The sequence below is a fragment of the Aquarana catesbeiana genome, linkage group LG08 (assembly GCF_042186555.1).
Source record: "Aquarana catesbeiana isolate 2022-GZ linkage group LG08, ASM4218655v1, whole genome shotgun sequence".
NCBI lineage: Eukaryota > Metazoa > Chordata > Amphibia > Anura > Ranidae > Aquarana > Aquarana catesbeiana.
This window is the reverse complement of record NC_133331.1, coordinates 287021329-287040822: the sequence shown is the minus strand read 5'-3', so window position 1 is coordinate 287040822 and position 19494 is coordinate 287021329. Positions and strand designations below refer to the sequence as shown.

General features: G+C 45.8%; 1 protein-coding gene across 1 annotated transcript in view; it reads right to left on the bottom strand.

Moving 5' to 3' along the window:
• Positions 1 to 19494, bottom strand: part of LOC141106770 (uncharacterized) — a 177774-nt gene that overhangs the window by 8329 nt on the left and 149951 nt on the right.

Genomic DNA, 19494 nt, shown 5'->3' with positions numbered 1-19494 from the left:
AAAGTCCCAAACTTTTCCTCTTTAGAACCAAAAGTATGGACTCTGAACTAAAAACCATAAGTATGGGCTCTAGACTGGAACCATAAGTATGGGCTCTGGACTGGAACCATAAGTATGGGCTCTGGACTGGAACCATAAGTATGGACTTGGGACTGTAACCATAAGTATGGACTCTGGACTGGAACCATAAGTATGGGCTCTGGACTGTAACCATAAGTATGGACTCAGGACTGGCACTATAAGTACGGACCCTGGACTGGAACCATAAGTATGGACTCAGGACTAGAACCATTATTATGGACTCTGGACTGGAATCTAGATGCAGACAAACAGAGAGGAGTATCTTATTCCAAGTATGGGCTCTGGACTGGAACCATAAGTATTGGCTCTGGACTGGAACCATAAATATGGACTCTTGACTGGAACCATAAGTATGGACTCTGGACTGGAACCATAAGTATGGACTCTGGACTGGAACCATGAGTATGGACTCTGGACTGGAACCATAAGTATGGACTCTGGACTGGAACCATAAGTACAGACTCTGGACTGGAACCATAAATATGGACTCTGGATTGAAACCATAGGTATGAACTCTGGACTGGAACCATAAATATGGACTCTGGACTGGAACCATAAGTACGGACTCTAGACTGGAACCACAGGTATGGACTCTGGACTGGAACCATAAGTATGGACCCTGGACTGGAACCATAAGAATGGACTTTAGACTGGAACCATAAGGATGGACTCTGGACCGGAAACATAAATATAGACTCTGAATTGAAACTTATCCTCATTAAGTACCAACAGGTTTGAAGAGAAAGGGGTACCTCAATCTTGATTCTGACACCAACAGGGGTACAGGGGGTACAGGGATGAAGGGAGACCAGTAGTTATTATGCTAGGTACTATATATGGAGAACATACATCAGGAAGTTAAAATCAGCTATGAAACAGTTGTTTGTTGCAATACTTCTGGTCACCACTAGAGGGAGACTTCAGACCACATCCAGCTGGCTGGCCACACACAGGCAGATATAAATCTTGCGTACAATCTGGTGCACTCAAAGGGTTGTGAAACAGCCTTGCAATTTCCACACATTTCTTTATTTTCTTAAGCTATTCTGTGAGCTAGAATATTTGTGTTAATCACTTTTCCAATTGTTCGCACACACGTAGGAGGAGCTAGCTAGTGTAACAATGGTTGTGCCTAGTTTTGTCCCTCGTCATTTGGTATGGTCCTCTCCACCCACACAATAGCATATATTAATAGTGATCAGAGCTGGTGTGGGGAGCTTAACATGGGAGAGAAGCAGCCTTGAGGAAGGAATATGTAAGTTTTCTCAGGAAGGGACTTTTTCCCTTTGTGAGCCTCCCTGGTATCGACTGAAACCAAAAGTTTAAACTCTGGAGTGGAGCCATAAATATGGACTCCAGACTGGAACCATAAGTATGGGCTCTGCACTGGGACCAAATAGTGATGGACACTGCAATGGAACCAGAAGCATGGACTCTGAACTGGGATGATAAGCATGGGCTCTGGACTGGAACCATAAATATGGATTTCGGATTGGAACCATAAGTATAGACATTGGACTGGAACCATATAAGTATGGACTTTGGACTGGACCCATAAGGATGGACTCCGGACTGGAACTATAAGTACAGGCTCTGGACTGGAACCATAAGTATGGACTCTGGATTGGAACTTGTCCTCATTATGTACCTACGGGTTTGAAGAGAAAAGGGGACCTCATTCTTAAATCTGCCACCAACAGGGGTACAGAGGGTACAGGGATGAGGGGGACCAGAAGTTATGCTAGGTATTTGAAGAACATACTGCAGGAAGGTAAAATCAACTATGAAACTGATGTTTGTTGCAATACCTCTGGCCACCACTAAATGCAGACTTCACACCTCATCTAACTGGCTGGCCACACACAGGCAGATATAAATCTTACATACAATCTGGTGCACTCAAATGGTTGTGAAAAAGCCTTGTAATTTCTACACATTTCTTTATTTTCTTAAGCTATCCTGTGAGCTAGAATATTTGTGTTAATCACTTTTCCACTTGTTCACACACACGTAAGAGAAGCTAGCTAATGTAACAATGGTTGTGCCTAGTTATGTCCCTTATTATTTGGTATGGTCCCCTCCACCTCCATGATAGAATATATTAATAGTGATTGGAGCTGGTAAGGGGAGCTTGACATGGGAGAGAAGCAGCCTTGCGGAAGGAATATGTAAGTTTGTGGGCCTCCCTGGTATGGACTGAAGCCAAAAGTTGGAACTTTGGAGTGGAGCCATAAATATGGACTGGAACCACAAGTATGGACTCTGGACTGGGACCATAAGTTTGGGCTCTGGACTAGAACCATAAGTATTGGCTCTGGACTGGAACCATAAATATGGACTCTTGACTGGAACCATAAGTATGGACTCTGGACTGGAACCATAAGCATGGACTCTGGACTGGAACCATGAGTATGGACTCTTGACTGGAACCATAAGTATGGACTCTGGACGAAACCATAAGTATGGACTCTGGACTGGAACCATAAGTATGGACTCTGGACTGGAACCATAAGTATGGACTCTGGACTGGAACCATAAGTATGGACTCTGGAGTGGAACCATAAGTATGGACTCTGGACTGGAACCATAAGTACAGACTCTGGACTGAAACCATAGTTATGAACTCTGGACTGGAACCATAAGTATAGACTCTAGACTGAAACCATAAGTACGGACTCTAGACTGGAACCATAAGTATGGACTCTGGAGTGGAACCATAAGTATGGACTCTAGACTGGAACCATAAGTACGGACTCTGGACTGGGACCATAAGTATGGACTCTGGAGTGGAACCATAAGTATGGACTCTAGACTGGAACCATAAGTACGGACTCTGGACTGGGACCATAAGTATGGACTCTGGACTGAAACCATAGATATGAACTCTGGACTGGAACCATAAGTACGGACTCTGGACTGGAACCATAAGTACGGACTCTGGACTGGAACCATAAGTACGGACTCTAGACTGGAACCATAAGTATGGACTTTGGATTGGAACCATAAGTATAGACTCTGGACTGGAACCATATAAGTATGGACTCTGGACTGGAGCCATAAATAAGGACTCTAGATTGGAACCATAAATATAGACTCTGGATTGGAACTTATCCTCATTAAGTACCAACAGGTTTGAAGAGAAAGGGGTACCTCTTTCTTGAATCTGCCACCAACAGGAGTACAGGGGGTACAGGGATGAGGGAGACCAGTAGTTATTATGCTAGGTACTGTATATGGAGAACATACATCAGGAAGGTAAAAATCAACTATGAAACAGTTGTTTGTTGCAATACTTCTGGCCACCACTAGAGGGAGACTTCAGACCACATCTAGCTGGCTGGCCACGCACAGGCAGATATCAATTTTACTTACAATCTGGTGCACTCAAAGAGTTGTGATGTTGCCTCACAATTTCCACACATTTCATTATTTTCTTACGCTATCATGTGAGCTAGAATATCTGTGTTAATCACTTTTCCAATTGTTCACACACACACGTAAGTGGAGCTAGCTAGTGTAACAATGGTTGTGCCTAGTTATGACCCTCGTCATTTGGTATGGTCCTCTCCACCCCCATGATAGCATATATTAATATTGATTGGAGCTGGTGTGGGGAGCTTGACATGGGAGAGAAGCAGCCTTGAGGAAGGAATATGTAAGTTTTCTCAGGAATGGACTTTTTCTCTTTGTGGGTCTCCCTGGTATGGACTGAAACCAAAAGTTTGAACTTTGGAGTGGAGCCATAAATATGGACTCTGGACTGGGACCATAAGTTTAGGCTCTCGACTGGAACCATAAGTATGGGCTCTGGACTGAACTATAAGTAGGGCCTCTGGACTGGGACCATAAATATGGACTCTTGACTGAAACCATAAGTATGGGCTCTGGACTGGAACCATAAGTATGGGCTCTGGACTGGAACCATAAGTATGGGCTCTGGACTGGAACCATAAGTATGGGCTCTGGACTGGAACCATAAGTATGGGCTCTGGACTGGAACCATAAGTATGGGCTCTGGACTGGAACCATAAGTATGGGCTCTGGACTGGAACCATAAGTATGGGCTCTGGACTGGAACCATAAGTATGGGCTCTGGACTGGAACCATAAGTATGGGCTCTGGACTGGAACCATAAGTATGGACTCTGGACTGGAACCATAAGTATGGGCTCTGGACTGGAACCATAAATGTGGACTCTGGACTGAACCATAAGTATGGCCTCTGGACAAAACCATGAATATGGACTCTGGACTGGAACCATAAGTACGGACCCTGGACTGGAACCATAAGTACGGACCATGGACTGGAACCATAAGTACGGACTCTGGACTGGAACCATAAGTTTGCACTCTGGACTGAACCATAAGTATGGACTCTGGACTGGAACCATAAGTATGGACTCTGGACTGGAACCATAAGTATGGACTCTGGACTGGAACCATAAGTATGGACTCTGGACTGGAACCATAAGGATGGACTCTGGACTGAACCATAAAGATGGACTCTGGATTGGAACCATAAATGTAGACTCTGGATTGGAACCATAAATATGGACTCTGCATTGGAACATCCTCATTAAGTACCTACAGGTTTGAAGAGAAATGGGTACCTCATTCTTGAATCTGCCACCAATAGGGGTACAGAGGGTGCAGGGATGAGGGAGCCCAGTAGTTATTATGCTAGGTATATTGAGAACATACTGTACATCAGGAAGGTAAAGTCAACTATGAAACTGTTGTTTGTTGAAATACCTCTGACCACCACTAGAGGGAGACATTTAGACCACATCTAGCTGGCTGGCCACACACAGGCAGATATAAATCTTACGTACAATCTGATGCACTCAAAGTGTTATGAAACAGCCTCGTAATTTCCACACATTTCTTTATTTTCTTAAGCTATCCTGTGAGCTAGAATAATTGTGTTAATCAATTTTCCAATTGTTAACACACACGTAAGAGAAGCTAGCTAATGTAACAATGGTTGTGCCTAGTTATGTCCCTTATTATTTGGTATGGTCCCCTCCACCTCCATGATAGAATATATTAATAGTGATTGGAGCTGGTAAGGGGAGCTTGACATGGGAGAGAAGCAGCCTTGCGGAAGGAATATTTAAGTTTTCTCAGGAATGGACTTTTTACCTTTGTGGGTCTCCCTGGTATGGACTGAAACCAAAAGTTTTAACTTTGGAGTGGAGCTATAAATATGGACTCTGGACTGGAACCATAAGTATGGGCTCTGGACTGGAACTATAAACATGTAATCTGGACTGGGATCATAAGTATGGCCACTGGACTGGAACCATAAGTATAGGCTCTGGACTGGAACCATAATTATGGACTTTGGACTGGAACCATAAGTATGGGTTTTGGATTGGAACCATAAATTAGGGCTCTGGACTGGGACAATAAATATGGACTCTTGACTGGAACCATAAGTATGGACTCTGGACTGAACCATAAGTATGGACTCTGGACTGAACCATAAGTATGGACTCTGGACTGGAACCATAAGTATGGACTCTGGACTGAACCATAAGTATGGACTCTGGACTAGAACCATAAGGATGGACTCTGGACTGGAACTATAAATATTGACTCTGGATTGGAACCATAAATATGGACTCTGGATTGGAACATCCTCATTAAGTACCTACAGGTTTGAAGAGAAAAGGGTACCTCGTTCTTGAATCTGCCACCAACAGGGGTACAGGGGAACAGGGATGAGGGAGACTAGTAGTTATTATGCTAGGTATATGGAGAACATACATCAGGAAGGTAGAATCAACTATGAAACAATTGTTTGTTGCAATACCTCTGGTCACCACTAGAGGGAGGCTTCATACCACATCCAGCTGGCTGGCCACAGACAGGCAGATATAAATCTTACATATAATCTGGTGCACTCAAAGGGTTGTGAAACAGCCTTGCAATTTCCACACATTGCTTTATTTTCTTACGCTATCCTGTGAGCTAGAATAATTGCGTTAATCACTTTTCCAATTGTTAACACACACGTAAGAGGAGCTAGCTAGTGTAACAATGGTTGTGCCTAGTTATGTTCCTCGTCATTTGGTATGGTCCCCTCCACCTCCATGATAGCATATATTAATAGTGATTGGAGCTGGTAAGGGGAGCTTGACATGGGAGAGAAGCAGCCTTGCGGAAGGAATATGTAAGTTTTCTCAGGAATGGACTTTTTCCCTTTGTGGGCCTCTCTGGTATGGACTGAAACCAAAAGTTTGAACTCTGGAGTGGAACCAAAAATATGGATTCTGGACTGGAACCATAAGTATGGGCTCTGGACTGGAACCATAAGTATGGGCTCTGGACTGGAACCATAAGTATGGGCTCTGGACTGGAACCATAAGTATGGGCTCTGGACTGGAACCATAAGTATGGGCTCTGGACAGGAACCATAAGGATGGCCACTGGACTGGAACCATAAGTATGGGCTCTGGACTGGAACCATAATTATGGACTCTGGACTTGAACCATAAGTATGGACTCTGGACTAGAACCATAAGTACGGACTTTGGACTAGAACCATAAGTACGGACTTTGGACTAGAACTATAAGTATGGACTCTGGACTAAACCATAAGGATGGACTCTGGACTGGAACCATAAGGATGGACTCTGGACTGTAACCATAAATATGGACTCTGGATTGGAACCATAAATATAGACTCTGGATTGGAACCATAAATGTGGACTCTGGATTGGAATATATCCTCATTAAGTACCTACAGGTTTGAAGAGAAAGGGGTACCTCATTCTTGAATCTGCCACCAACAGGGGTACAGGGGGTACAGGGATGAGAGAAACTAGTAGTTATTATGCTAGGTATATGGAAGGTAAAATCAACTATGAAACAGTTGTTTGTTGCAATACCTCTGGCCACCACTAGAGGGAGACCTCAGACCACATCTAGCTGGCTGGCCACACACAGGCATATTTAAATCTTATGTACAATCTGGTGCACTCAAAACGGTTGTGAAACAGCCTCACACATTCCACACATTTCTTTATTTTCCTACACTATTATGTGAGCTAGAACAATTGTGTTAATCACTTTTCCAATTGTTCACACACACGTAAGAGGAGCTAGATAGTTTAACAATGATTGTGCCTAGTTATGTCCCTCGTCATTTGGTATGGTCCTCTCCACCCCCATGATAGCATATATTAATAGTGATTGGAGCTGGTAAGGGGAACTTGACATGGGAGAGAAGCAGCCTTGAGAAAAGAATATGTAAGTTTTCTCAGAAATTGACTTTTTCCCTTTGTGGGCCTCCCTGGTATGGACTGAAACCAAAAGTTTGAACTCTGGAGTGGAGCCATAAATATGGACTCTTGACTGGAAGCATAAGTAGGGACTCTGGACTGGGACCATAAATATGGACTCTGGACTGGAACCATAAGTATGGACTCTGGACTGGAACTATAAACATGTAATCTGGACTGGAGTCATAAGTATGGCCACTGGACTGTTAACCATAATTATGGACTCTGGACTTGAACCATAAGTATGGACTCTGGACTTGAACCATAAGTATATGGACTCTGGACTTGAACCATAAGTATGGACTCTGGACTTGAACCATAGGTATGGACTCTGGACTGGAACCATAAGTATGGACCCTGGACTGGAACCATAGGTATGGGTTTTGGATTGGAACCATAAATTAGGGCTCTGGACTGGGACAATAAATATGGACTACTGACTGGAACCATAAGTACAGACTCTGGACTGGAACCATAGGTATGGACTCTGGACCAAACCATAAGTGTGGACTCTGGTCTGAACCATAAGTATGGCTTCTGGACTAAACCATGAGTATGGAATTAGGACTGGAACCATAAGTACGGACTCTGGACTGGAACCATAAATACGGACTCTGGACTGGAACCATAAAGATGGACTCTGGACTGGAACCATAAAGATGGACTCTGGACTGGAACCATAAATATAGACTCTGGATTGGAACCATAAATATGGACTCTGGATTGGAACTTATCCTCATTAAGTACCTACAGGTTTGAAGAGAAAAGGGTACCTCGTTCTTGAATCTGCCACCAAAGGGGTACAGGGATGAGGGAGCCCAGTAGTTATTATGCTAGGTACATTGAGAACATACATCAGGAAGGTACAATCAACTATGAAACTGTTGTTTGTTGCAATAATTCTGGCCACCACTAGAGGGAGACTTCAGACCACATTTAGCTGGCTGGCCACACACAGGCAGATATAAATCTTGCGTACAATCTGGTGCACTCAAAGGGTTGTGAAACAGCCTTGCAATTTCTACACATTTCTTTATTTTTTTACGCTATCTGTGAGTTAAAATATTTGTGTTAATCACTTTTCCAATTGTTCACACACACGTAAGAGGAGCAAGCTAGTGTAACAATGGTTGTGCCTAGTTATGTCCCTCGTCAATTGGTATGGTCCTCTCCACCACCATGATAGCATATATTAATAGTGATTGGAGCTGGTAAGGGGAGCTTGACATGGGAGAGAAGCAGCCTTGAGAAAAAAATACGTTTTCTCAGGAATGGACTTTTTCCCTTTGTGGGCCTCTCTGGTATAGACTGAAACCAAAAGTTTGAACTCTGGAGTGGAGCCATAAATATGGACTCTGGACTGGAACCATAAATATGGACTCTGGACTGGAACCATAAATATGGACTCTGGACTGGAACCATAAGTATGGGCTGTGGACTGGAACCATAAGTATGGGCTCTGAACTGGAACCATAAGTATGGGCTCTGGACTTGAACCATGAATTAGGGCTCTGGACTGGAACCATAAATATGGACTCTGAACTGGAACCATAAATTAGGGCTCTGGACTGGAACCATAAATATGGACTCTGGACTGGAACCATAAATTAGGGCTCTGGACTGGAACCATAAATATGGACTCTGGACTGGAACCATAAATATTGGCTCTGGACTGGAACCAGAAGTATGGGTTTTGGATTGGAACCATAAGCATGGGTTTTGGATTGGAACCATAAATATGGTCTCTGGACTGGAACCAGAAGTATGAGCTCTGGACTAGAACCATTATTATGGACTCTGGACTGGAACCATTATTATGGACTCTGGACTGGAACCATTATTATGGACTCTGGACTGGAACAATTATTATGGACTCTGGACTGGAACCATTATTATGGACTCTGGACTGGAACCATAAGTATGGGCTCTGGACTGGAACCATTATTATGGACTCTGAACTGGAATCTAGATGCAGACAAACAGAGAGGGGTATCTTATTCCAAGTATGTTAGGTTAGTAGCACCACAGCACCCTCCCTCACGTACTTCTGAGATGCATGGAGATTAAAGTGTGTTATGTGAGACCAGCCTATTGAAAACCATTATTTGGAACTGTTATTACAAACTGGGGATGATCTACTGATTCGGCCAGATCTTTACATGTTTGAGTGTTCATCTGAATATTGGACTTTCAGCCCATTTGGCAGAAATTAAACATCAAATATAATAGTTGGGTTTTTCGACAGCGTCCTTCTTCTGCTGTCAGTGGTTGTTAAGGAAGCAGCGGTTGCCAGATGTCAAGGGGAACCCAACGCACGTTCATTTAGCTGTATGCTAAAATGTCTTTATATATGAGCTACAATAATACGGCTACCAGCAGAAACGTATCTTCATTAAGTAGGTACAGGTTTGAAGAGAAAGGGGTACCGGGTGTTTGAATCTGTCACCAACAGGGGTACAGAGGGAACAGGGATGAGGGAGACCAGCTTACTCCGGGAAGGTAAAACCAGCCGTGAAACAGTTGTCATGACCTGCATTACTTCTGGTCACCATGAGAGGGAGACTTCGCACAACATTTAGCTGGCTAGCCACTCACAGGCAGATACAAATCTTACATACAATCTGCTGCACTCTAAAGGTTGGGAATCATCCTCATAATTTCCACACATTTCTCAATTTCCTAAAGCTATCCTGGTAGCTAAAATGTATTTCTAGTCAGGGTCTTCACTTGGAAATGCGATAGTCCTAACTACCAAGACCTGAGGTGTGCCTTGGCCTGGCTGGTCAGTATGCCTAAAAGAGGGCATACCCTGAATGAATAAGTATGAAATGTAAATGAAATGATGAAAGAGTGGGGGAACGGGTGGGTGGGAACCCAGAAACTAACCAGCAAGGATCTGATGGAGGAGGAGGGATATATATAGCCCTCAGACTCCTCCTACAAATGCAGGCTAGCCTGCGGCCAGCCTTCTGACTTGTAGTCAGAGTCTTCACTTGGAAATGCGATAGTCCTAACTACCAGGACCTGAGGTGTGCCTTGGCCTGGCTGGTCAGTATGCCTAAAAGAGGGCAAAAAGAGACACAAAGTAGGTGTGATATGAAGCTGCAATGAAAGGCCAGCAACAACCATCAGTCCAGAAAATAACGAATGCCTGGATGACTATGAAAAGGGGGGTTGTGTATGTAACTTGCCGAACAGGAGGATCTCCAGCGCCCGAAGAACCTGATGATAATAGGGACCTCCTGTCAGGACCTATTAAGTTGCCCCCGATCCTGACGAATACCCATAAAGGGGTAAAGGATATGAGCCTGATTGGAAAGAAACCCGGACATGAGAACGAACTGTGGTGTTGAGAGGACGCATGGGGAAAAGGAAGAAAAGAGCTGACCAGAGGAATATAGCAGAGAAGGACATGTACTGAATCTGACACTGTACTGTGGTATAGTAATAAACCACCAACCCCTGGCTGACCATCTATACTAATTATGGGGAAATATAAGTGAAGTAAAAGGGGGACTGCCTAGAACACTAAAATGGGAACTGCGCCAAAGGTAGGAGACAGTAATCTGACACACCACGGAACCTGGCTGTTCACTGGTAGCCGTGCCAAACAGAGCTTCCCTGACTAACTCTGAATACGCCATGACTTGGCTTAAGAGGGTGAGCTGCAAAAAAGGACAGACTGACAGGAGTTGTGGGGGCCTGAAATGCTGGTCACCTGAAGGATACTAGCTAGTATTGGCAGATGAGGCCAAAAAGCAGAGGCAATATGCAGCGAAAGCCAGAAACATAACCTACGAACCTTCCCCCCTTGGTAGACATCCACGGAGAACTCTGAATAAAGAACAATAGGCCAGGCCGATTACCTATGACCAGGCTTGCCCCCAGTACCCCATGCCACTGTGAAGAAAACCCAACATCACCTGCCGGCGCGCTGAGAAGAGCAGGAGACGGGGTCGCAGCTGGCACTTCCGCCCCAGCCGAGCGGGCTAAGAACCCTCCATTCCGTCTAACCATGTAGCCAGGACGTATAGAGCTCATTAAGTACCGCATGAATCTGGGTTGAAGAATCATGCATGGAAACATGTACTGCGCTGGTGGAAGAGGTTGGGACGAAGTAGGGAATAACCACCTAAAGTACTGCCCCCCCCCCATCTGAGGCCGGGAAAGAGGTACACCAGCGATAAAATTCAGCTATGAGTTTGGTATGGTCCCACCCCTAATGATGGGGTGCTACCATGCGCTGAACCCCTATGCGGCGGTGGAGGGATGAATGTGAAATGGCCGCTTCCGAAACGCACTACATGCCCTGAACTAAGGAAACACAAACTAGAGACATGAGAACAGACAACCAACACACGAAACAGCAACACCCCTACGTACCTAACAAGTGTGAAGATGTAGGTGCAGAAATGAAAAGACCAACAGCACGTGAAATGTGAACCTAATGATAACACAAACCTAGTGTATGTAGTGAGCGAGCCTGAGCAACCTGTGGCGCTAAGGCGCTAATGGTGAACGTGCACTTATGACGTATGGTATACGGGAGAGAAGATTGTGGGACAACAATCAATTAAAAACGAAACCTCAGCCTGTATGGGTCCGTAGATGTGACAGACCCTGCATGTGAGCCCTAGCTAACAGAAATGCTATGACGGGAATGATACGAACGAAAAGCTACGACAGAACAACAGAGACAGGTATGACAGAAATAGAGACCAGGACTATTGTGTGATTCTCGCTCTCTCTGGGACCAGGACTATTGTGTGATTCTCGCTCTCTCTGAGACCAGGACTATTGTGTGATTCTCTCTCTCTCTCTCTGGGGCCAGGGCTATTGTGTGATTTTCTCTCTCTGGGGCCAGGGCTATTGTGTGATTCTCTCTCACTGGGGCCAGGACTAATGTGTGATTCTCTCTCACTGGGGCCAGGACTATTGTATAATTCTCTCTTTCTGGGGCCAGGACTATTGTGTAATTCTCTCTCTCTAAGGCAGGACTATTGTGTGATTCTCTATCTCTGAGGCCAGGACTATTGTGTAATTCTCTATTTCTGAGGCCAGGACTAATGTGTGATTCTCTCTCTCTGGGGCCGGGACCATTGTGTGATTCTCTCTCTCTAAGGCAGGACTATTGTGTGATTCTCTATCTCTGAGGCCAGGACTATTGTGTAATTCTCTATTTCTGAGGCCAGGACTAATGTGTGATTCTCTCTCTCTCTGGGGCCGGGACCATTGTGTGATTCTCTCTCTCTGGGGCCAAGACTATTATGTGATTCTCTCTCTCTCTGAGGCCATGACTATTGTGTGATTCTCTCTCTCTGGGGCCAGGACTATTGTGTGATTCTCTCTCCTTGGGGCCAGGACTATTGTGTGATTCTCTCTCCCTGGGGCCAGGACTATTGTGTGATTCTCTCTCTCTCTGGGGCCAGGACTATTGTGTGATTCTCTCTATCTGGGGCCAGGACTATTGTGTGATTCTCTCTCTCAGAGGCTATGACTATTGTGTGATTCTCTCTCTCTGGGCCAGGACTATTGTGTGATTCTCTCTCTCTGGGGCCAGGACTATTGTGTGATTCTCTCTCTCTGGGGCCAGGACTATTGTGTGATTCTCTCTCTCTGGGGCCAGGACTATTGTGTGACTCTCTCTCCCTGGGGCCAGGACTATTGTGTGATTCTCTCTCCCTGGGGCCAGGACTATTATGTGATTCTCTCTCTCTGGGGCCAGGACTATTGTGTGATTCTCTCTCTCTGGGGCCAGGACTATTGTGAGATTTTCTCTCTCGGAGGCTATGACTATTGTGTGATTCTTTCTCTCTGGGGCCAGTACTATTGTTTAATTCTCTCTCTCTGAGGCCAGGACTATTGTGTAATTCTCTCTCTCCGGGGCCAGGACTACTGTGTGATTCTCTCTCTCTCGGGCCAGAACTATTGTGTGATTCTCTATCTCTGAGGCCAGGACTATTGTGTAATTCTCTCTCTGGGGCCAGGACTACTGTGTGATTCTCTCTCTCTCTCTCTCTCTCTCTCTCTCTCTTTCTCTCTCTCTCTCCAGGGCCAGGACTATTGTGTGATTCTCTCTCTCTTAAGCCAGGACTATTGTGTGATTCTCTCTCCCTGGGGCCAGGACTATTGTGTGATTCTCTCTCTCTCTCTGGGGCCAGGGCTATTGTGTGATTCTCTCTCTCTCTCTGGGGCCAGGGCTATTGTGTGATTCTCTTTCTCTGGGGCCAGAACTATTGTGTGATTTTCTCAATCTGAGGCCAGGGCTATTGTGTGATTTTCTCTCTCTGGGGGCAGGGCTATTGTGTGATTTTCTCTCTCTGGGGCCAAGAGTATTGTGTGATTCTCTCTCACTGGGGCCAGGACTATTGTGTGATTTTTCTCTCTCTGTGGCCAGGATGATTGTATGATTCTCTCTCTCTGGGGCCAGGACTATTGTGTGATTCTCTCTCGGAGGCTATGACTATTGTGTGATTCTCTCTCTCTGAGGCCAGGACTATTGTGTAAATCTTTCTCTCTGGGGCCAGTACTATTGTTTAATTCTCTCTCTCTCTCTCTCTCTCTCTCTCTTAGGCAAGGACTATTGTGCAATTCTCTCTCTGGGGCAAGGACTACTGTGTGATTCTCTCTCTCTCTCTCTCTCTCTCTCTCTCTCTCCGGGGCCAGGACTATTGTGTGATTCTCTCTCTCTCTTAAGCCAGGACTATTGTGTGATTCTCTCTCTCCCTGGGGCCAGGACTATTGTGTGATTCTCTCTGGGGCCAGAACTATTGTCTGATTTTCTCTCTCTGAGGCCAGGGCTATTGTGTGATTTTCTCTCTCTGAGGCCAGGGCTATTGTGTGATTTTCTCTCTCTGGGGGCAGGACTATTGTGTGATTTTCTCCCTCTGGGGCCAGGACTACTGTGTGATTCTCTCTCTCTCTCTCTCTCTCTCTCTCTCTCTCTCCAGGGCCAGGACTATTGTGTGATTCTCTCTCTCTTAAGCCAGGACTATTGTGTGATTCTCTCTCCCTGGGGCCAGGACTATTGTGTGATTCTCTCTCTCTCTCTGGGGCCAGGGCTATTGTGTGATTCTCTCTCTCTCTCTGGGGCCAGGGCTATTGTGTGATTCTCTTTCTCTGGGGCCAGAACTATTGTGTGATTTTCTCAATCTGAGGCCAGGGCTATTGTGTGATTTTCTCTCTCTGGGGGCAGGGCTATTGTGTGATTTTCTCTCTCTGGGGGCAGGACTATTGTGTGATTTTCTCCCTCTGGGGCCAAGACTATTGTGTGATTCTCTCTCACTGGGGCCAGGACTATTGTGTGATTTTTCTCTCTCTGTGGCCAGGATGATTGTATGATTCTCTCTCTCTGGGGCCAGGACTATTGTGTGATTCTCTCTCTCGGAGGCTATGACTATTGTGTGATTCTCTCTCTCTGAGGCCAGGACTATTGTGTAAATCTTTCTCTCTGGGGCCAGTACTATTGTTTAATTCTCTCTCTCTCTCTCTCTCTCTCTTAGGCAAGGACTATTGTGCAATTCTCTCTCTGGGGCAAGGACTACTGTGTGATTCTCTCTCTCTCTCTCTCTCTCTCTCTCTCTCTCTCTCTCTCTCTCTCTCTCCGGGGCCAGGACTATTGTGTGATTCTCTCTCTCTCTTAAGCCAGGACTATTGTGTGATTCTCTCTCTCCCTGGGGCCAGGACTATTGTGTGATTCTCTCTGGGGCCAGAACTATTGTGTGATTTTCTCTCTCTGAGGCCAGGGCTATTGTGTGATTTTCTCTCTCTGGGGGCAGGACTATTGTGTGATTTTCTCCCTCTGGGGCCAGGACTATTGTGTGATTCTTTTCTCTCTGAGGCCAGGACTATTATGTGATTTTCTCCCTGGGGCCAGGAATATTGTGTGATTTTTTTTTCTCTCTCTCTGGGGCCAGGACTATTGTGTGATTCTCTCTCTCTTAAGCCAGGACTATTGTGGTATTCTCTCTCTCTGGGATAGGACTATTGTATGATTCTCTCTCTCTGAGGCCAGGACTATTGTGTGATTCTCTCTCTCTCTCTCTGGGGCCAGGGCTATTGTGTGATTCTCTTTCTCTGGGGCCAGAACTATTGTGTGATTTTCTCAATCTGAGGCCAGGGCTATTGTGTGATTTTCTCTCTCTGGGGGCAGGGCTATTGTGTGATTTTTCTCTCTCTGGGGCCAAGACTATTGTGTGATTCTCTCTCACTGGGGCCAGGACTATTGTGTGATTTTTCTCTCTCTGTGGCCAGGATGATTGTATGATTCTCTCTCTCTGGGGCCAGGACTATTGTGTGATTCTCTCTCTCGGAGGCTATGACTATTGTGACTATTGTGTGATTCTCTCTCTCTGAGGCCAGGACTATTGTGTAAATCTTTCTCTCTGGGGCCAGTACTATTGTTTAATTCTCTCTCTCTCTCTTAGGCAAGGACTATTGTGCAATTCTCTCTCTGGGGCAAGGACTACTGTGTGATTCTCTCTCTCTCTCTCTCTCTCTCTCTCTCTCTCTCTCTCTCTCCGGGGCCAGGACTATTGTGTGATTCTCTCTCTCTCTTAAGCCAGGACTATTGTGTGATTCTCTCTCTCCCTGGGGCCAGGACTATTGTGTGATTCTCTCTGGGGCCAGAACTATTGTGTGATTTTCTCTCTCTGAGGCCAGGGCTATTGTGTGATTTTCTCTCTCTGAGGCCAGGGCTATTGTGTGATTTTCTTTCACTGAGGCCAGGGCTATTGTGTGATTTTCTCTCTCTGGGGGCAGGACTATTGTGTGATTTTCTCCCTCTGGGGCCAGGACTATTGTGTGATTCTTTTCTCTCTGAGGCCAGGACTATTATGTGATTTTCTCTCCCTGGGGCCAGGAATATTGTGTGATTTTTTTTTCTCTCTCTCTGGGGCCAGGACTATTGTGTGATTCTCTCTCTCTTAAGCCAGGACTATTGTGGTATTCTCTCTCTCTGGGGCCAGGACTATTGTATGATTCTCTCTCTCTGAGGCCAGGACTATTGTGTGATTCTCTCTCTCTCTCTCTCTGAGGCAAGGACTATTGTGTGATTCTCTCTCTTAAGCCAGGACTATTGTGTGACTTTCTCTCTCTCTCTCTGGGGCCAGGACTAGTGTGTGTTTCTTTCTCTCTGAGGCCAGGACTATTGTGTGATTCTCTCTCTCTCTGAGGCTAGGACTATTTGTGATTCTCTCTCTCTCTGAGGCCAGAACTATTGTGTGATTCTTTATCTCTGGGGCCAGTACTATTGTTTAATTCTGTTTCTCTCTGAGGCAAGGACTATTGTGTGATTCTCTCTCTCTGGGGCCAGGACTATTGTGTGCATCTCTATCTCTGAGGCCAGGACTACTGTGTGATTCTCTCTGTGGCCAGGACTATTGTGGGATTCTCTCTCTCTGAGGCCAGGGCTATTGTGTGATTTTCTCTCACTGGGGCCAGGACTATTGTGTGATTCTCTCTCTCTGAGGCCAGGACTATTGTGGGATTCTCTCTCTCTGGGGCCAGGACTATTATGTGATTCTCTCTCTCTCTCTCTCTGAGGCCAGGACTATTGTGTGATTCTTTTCTCTCTGAGGCCAGGACTATTATGTGATTTTCTCTCCCTGGGGCCAGGACTATTGTGTGATTTTTTTTTCTCTCTCTGGGGCCAGGACTATTGTGTGATTCTCTCTCTCTCTTAAGCCAGGACTATTGTGGTATTCTCTCTCTCTCTCTGGGGCCAGGACTATTGTATGATTCTCTCTCTCTGAGGCCAGGACTATTGTGTGATTCTCTCTCTCTCTCTCTGAGGCCAGGACTATTGTGTGATTCTTTATCTCCGGGGCCAGGACTATTGTTTGATTCTCTCTCTCTGGGTCTCGGACTATTGCGTGATTCTCTCTCTTAAGCCAGGACTATTGTGTGACTTTCTCTCTCTCTCTCTGGGGCCAGGACTATTGTGTGTTTCTTTCTCTCTGAGGCCAGGACTATTGTGTGATTCTTTCTCTCTGAGGCTAGGACTATTGTGTGATTCTCTCTCTCTCTGAGGCCAGGACTATTGTGTGATTCTTTCTCTCTGGGGCCAGTACTATTGTTTAATTCTGTTTATCTCTGAGGCAAGGACTATTGTGTGATTCTCTCTCTCTGGGGCCAGGACTATTGTGTGAATCTCTATCTCTGAGGCCAGGACTACTGTGTGATTCTCTCTGAGGCCAGGACTATTGTGTGATTCTCTCTCTCTGAGGCCAGGACTATTGTGGGATTCTCTCTCTCTGGGGCCAGGACTATTGTTTGATTCTCTCTCTCTCTCTCTGGTGCCAGGGCTATTGTGTGATTCTCTCTCTCTGAGGCCAGAACTATTGTGTGATTCTCTCTCTCTCTCTGGGGCCAGGGCTATTGTGTGATTCTCTCTGGGGCCAGGGCTATTGTGTGATTCTCTCTCTCTGGGGCCAGAATTATTGTGTGATTCTCTCTCTCCCTCTGAGGCCAGGACTATTGTGTGATTCTCTCTCTCTCTGAGGCCGGGACTATTGTATGATTCTCTCTCTCTCTGGGGCCAGGGTATTGTGTGATTCCCTCTCTCTCTGAGGCCAAGACTATAGTGTGATTCTCTCTCTCTGAGGCAGTGTTGCCAACCTACCAGATTGAAATTTACTGACACAACACCCAAAATTTACTGGCACAGCCAAGTTTTTACTGCCAGTTCCAAAAGTTACAAAATTACAGTTTTAAGTGTAAACTCCAATATTTAGGCTACAAATAAGTACAATATGCAATTAGCAATGTGATTTAGGGTAGATATTAAGGCAACAAGCATTTTTCCTATTTTATTTTTTAATATAGTAAGTAGCTCAGGGACAGGATTTAGGAGGACAATACATTAGAATGAGTGATGCACACATGAAATTGACTCTCACAGTGATACTGACAGCAGTGTGCAGCAGCACAGATCACCGTCAGGGCATGCCCCCTCCTGAGTCACAGTGACATTCTCTCTCCATGCCAGGTCCCTTCTGTCCCCTCCAGTCCAAACAGCACTGACAGTCCCGCTCCTGGCTTGCCTTAATCCCATCCTGCAGACCTGCACATGAGGCTCCGGCTGCTCTGCTCAGCTCCCTTGCACCATGAAATCACACGACACGCTCAGACACCGCCTCCACCTGACCCGCCCCGCCCACACTGTAGCAGGCACTTGGATAGTCTTGGTCGGCTCCAGGCCCGAGCTGCGCATGCGCAGTTCTGAGCCAAGCGTCACAGCCATATTTCTTACTCGCAACCCTTTCCTTTTACTGGCAGGAGAAAAGTGCCCATTTTTAACTGGGTGTCAGTAAAAATACTGACGGTTGTCAACACTGCTCTGTGGCCAGGACTATTGCGTGATTCTCTTTCTCTGGGGCCAGGACTATTGTGTGATTTTCTCTTCCTGAGGCCAGGACTATTGTGTGATTCTCCCCCTGAGGCCAGGACTATAGTGTGATTCTTTCTCTCTCTGAGGCCAGGACTATTGTGTGATTCTCTCTCTCTGAGGCCAGGCCTATTGTGTGATTCTCTCTCTCGGAGGCCAGGACTATTGTGTGATTCTCTTTCTCTGAGACCAGGACTATTGTGTGATTCGCTGTCTCTGAGGCCAGGACTATTGTGTGATTCTCTTTCTCTCTGAGGCCAGGACTATAGTGTGATTCCCTCTCTGAGGCCAGGACTATAGTGTGATTCTCTCTCTGAGGCCAGGACTATAGTGTGATTCTCTCTCTCTCTTTCTGAGGCCGGGACTATTGCGTGATTCTCTCTCTCTCTCTCTCTCTCTCTCTCTCTCTGAGGCCAGGAATATTTTGTGATATTCTCTCTCTCTCTCTCTCTCTCTCTCTCTCTCTAGGGCCAGGACTATTGTGTGATTCTCTCTGAGGCCAGGACTATTGTGTGATTCTATTTCTCTGAGGCCAGGACTATTGTGTGATTCTCTTTTAGTCTGAGGCCAGGACTCTTGTGTGATTCTCTCTCTCTGAGGCCAAGACTATTGTGTGATTCTCTCTCTCTGGGGCCAGGACAGTTGTGTGATTTTCGCTCTCTGAGGCCAGGACTATTGTGTGATTCTCTCTCTCTGGGGCCAGGACTATTGTGTGATTTTTCTATCTCTCTGAGGCCAGGAC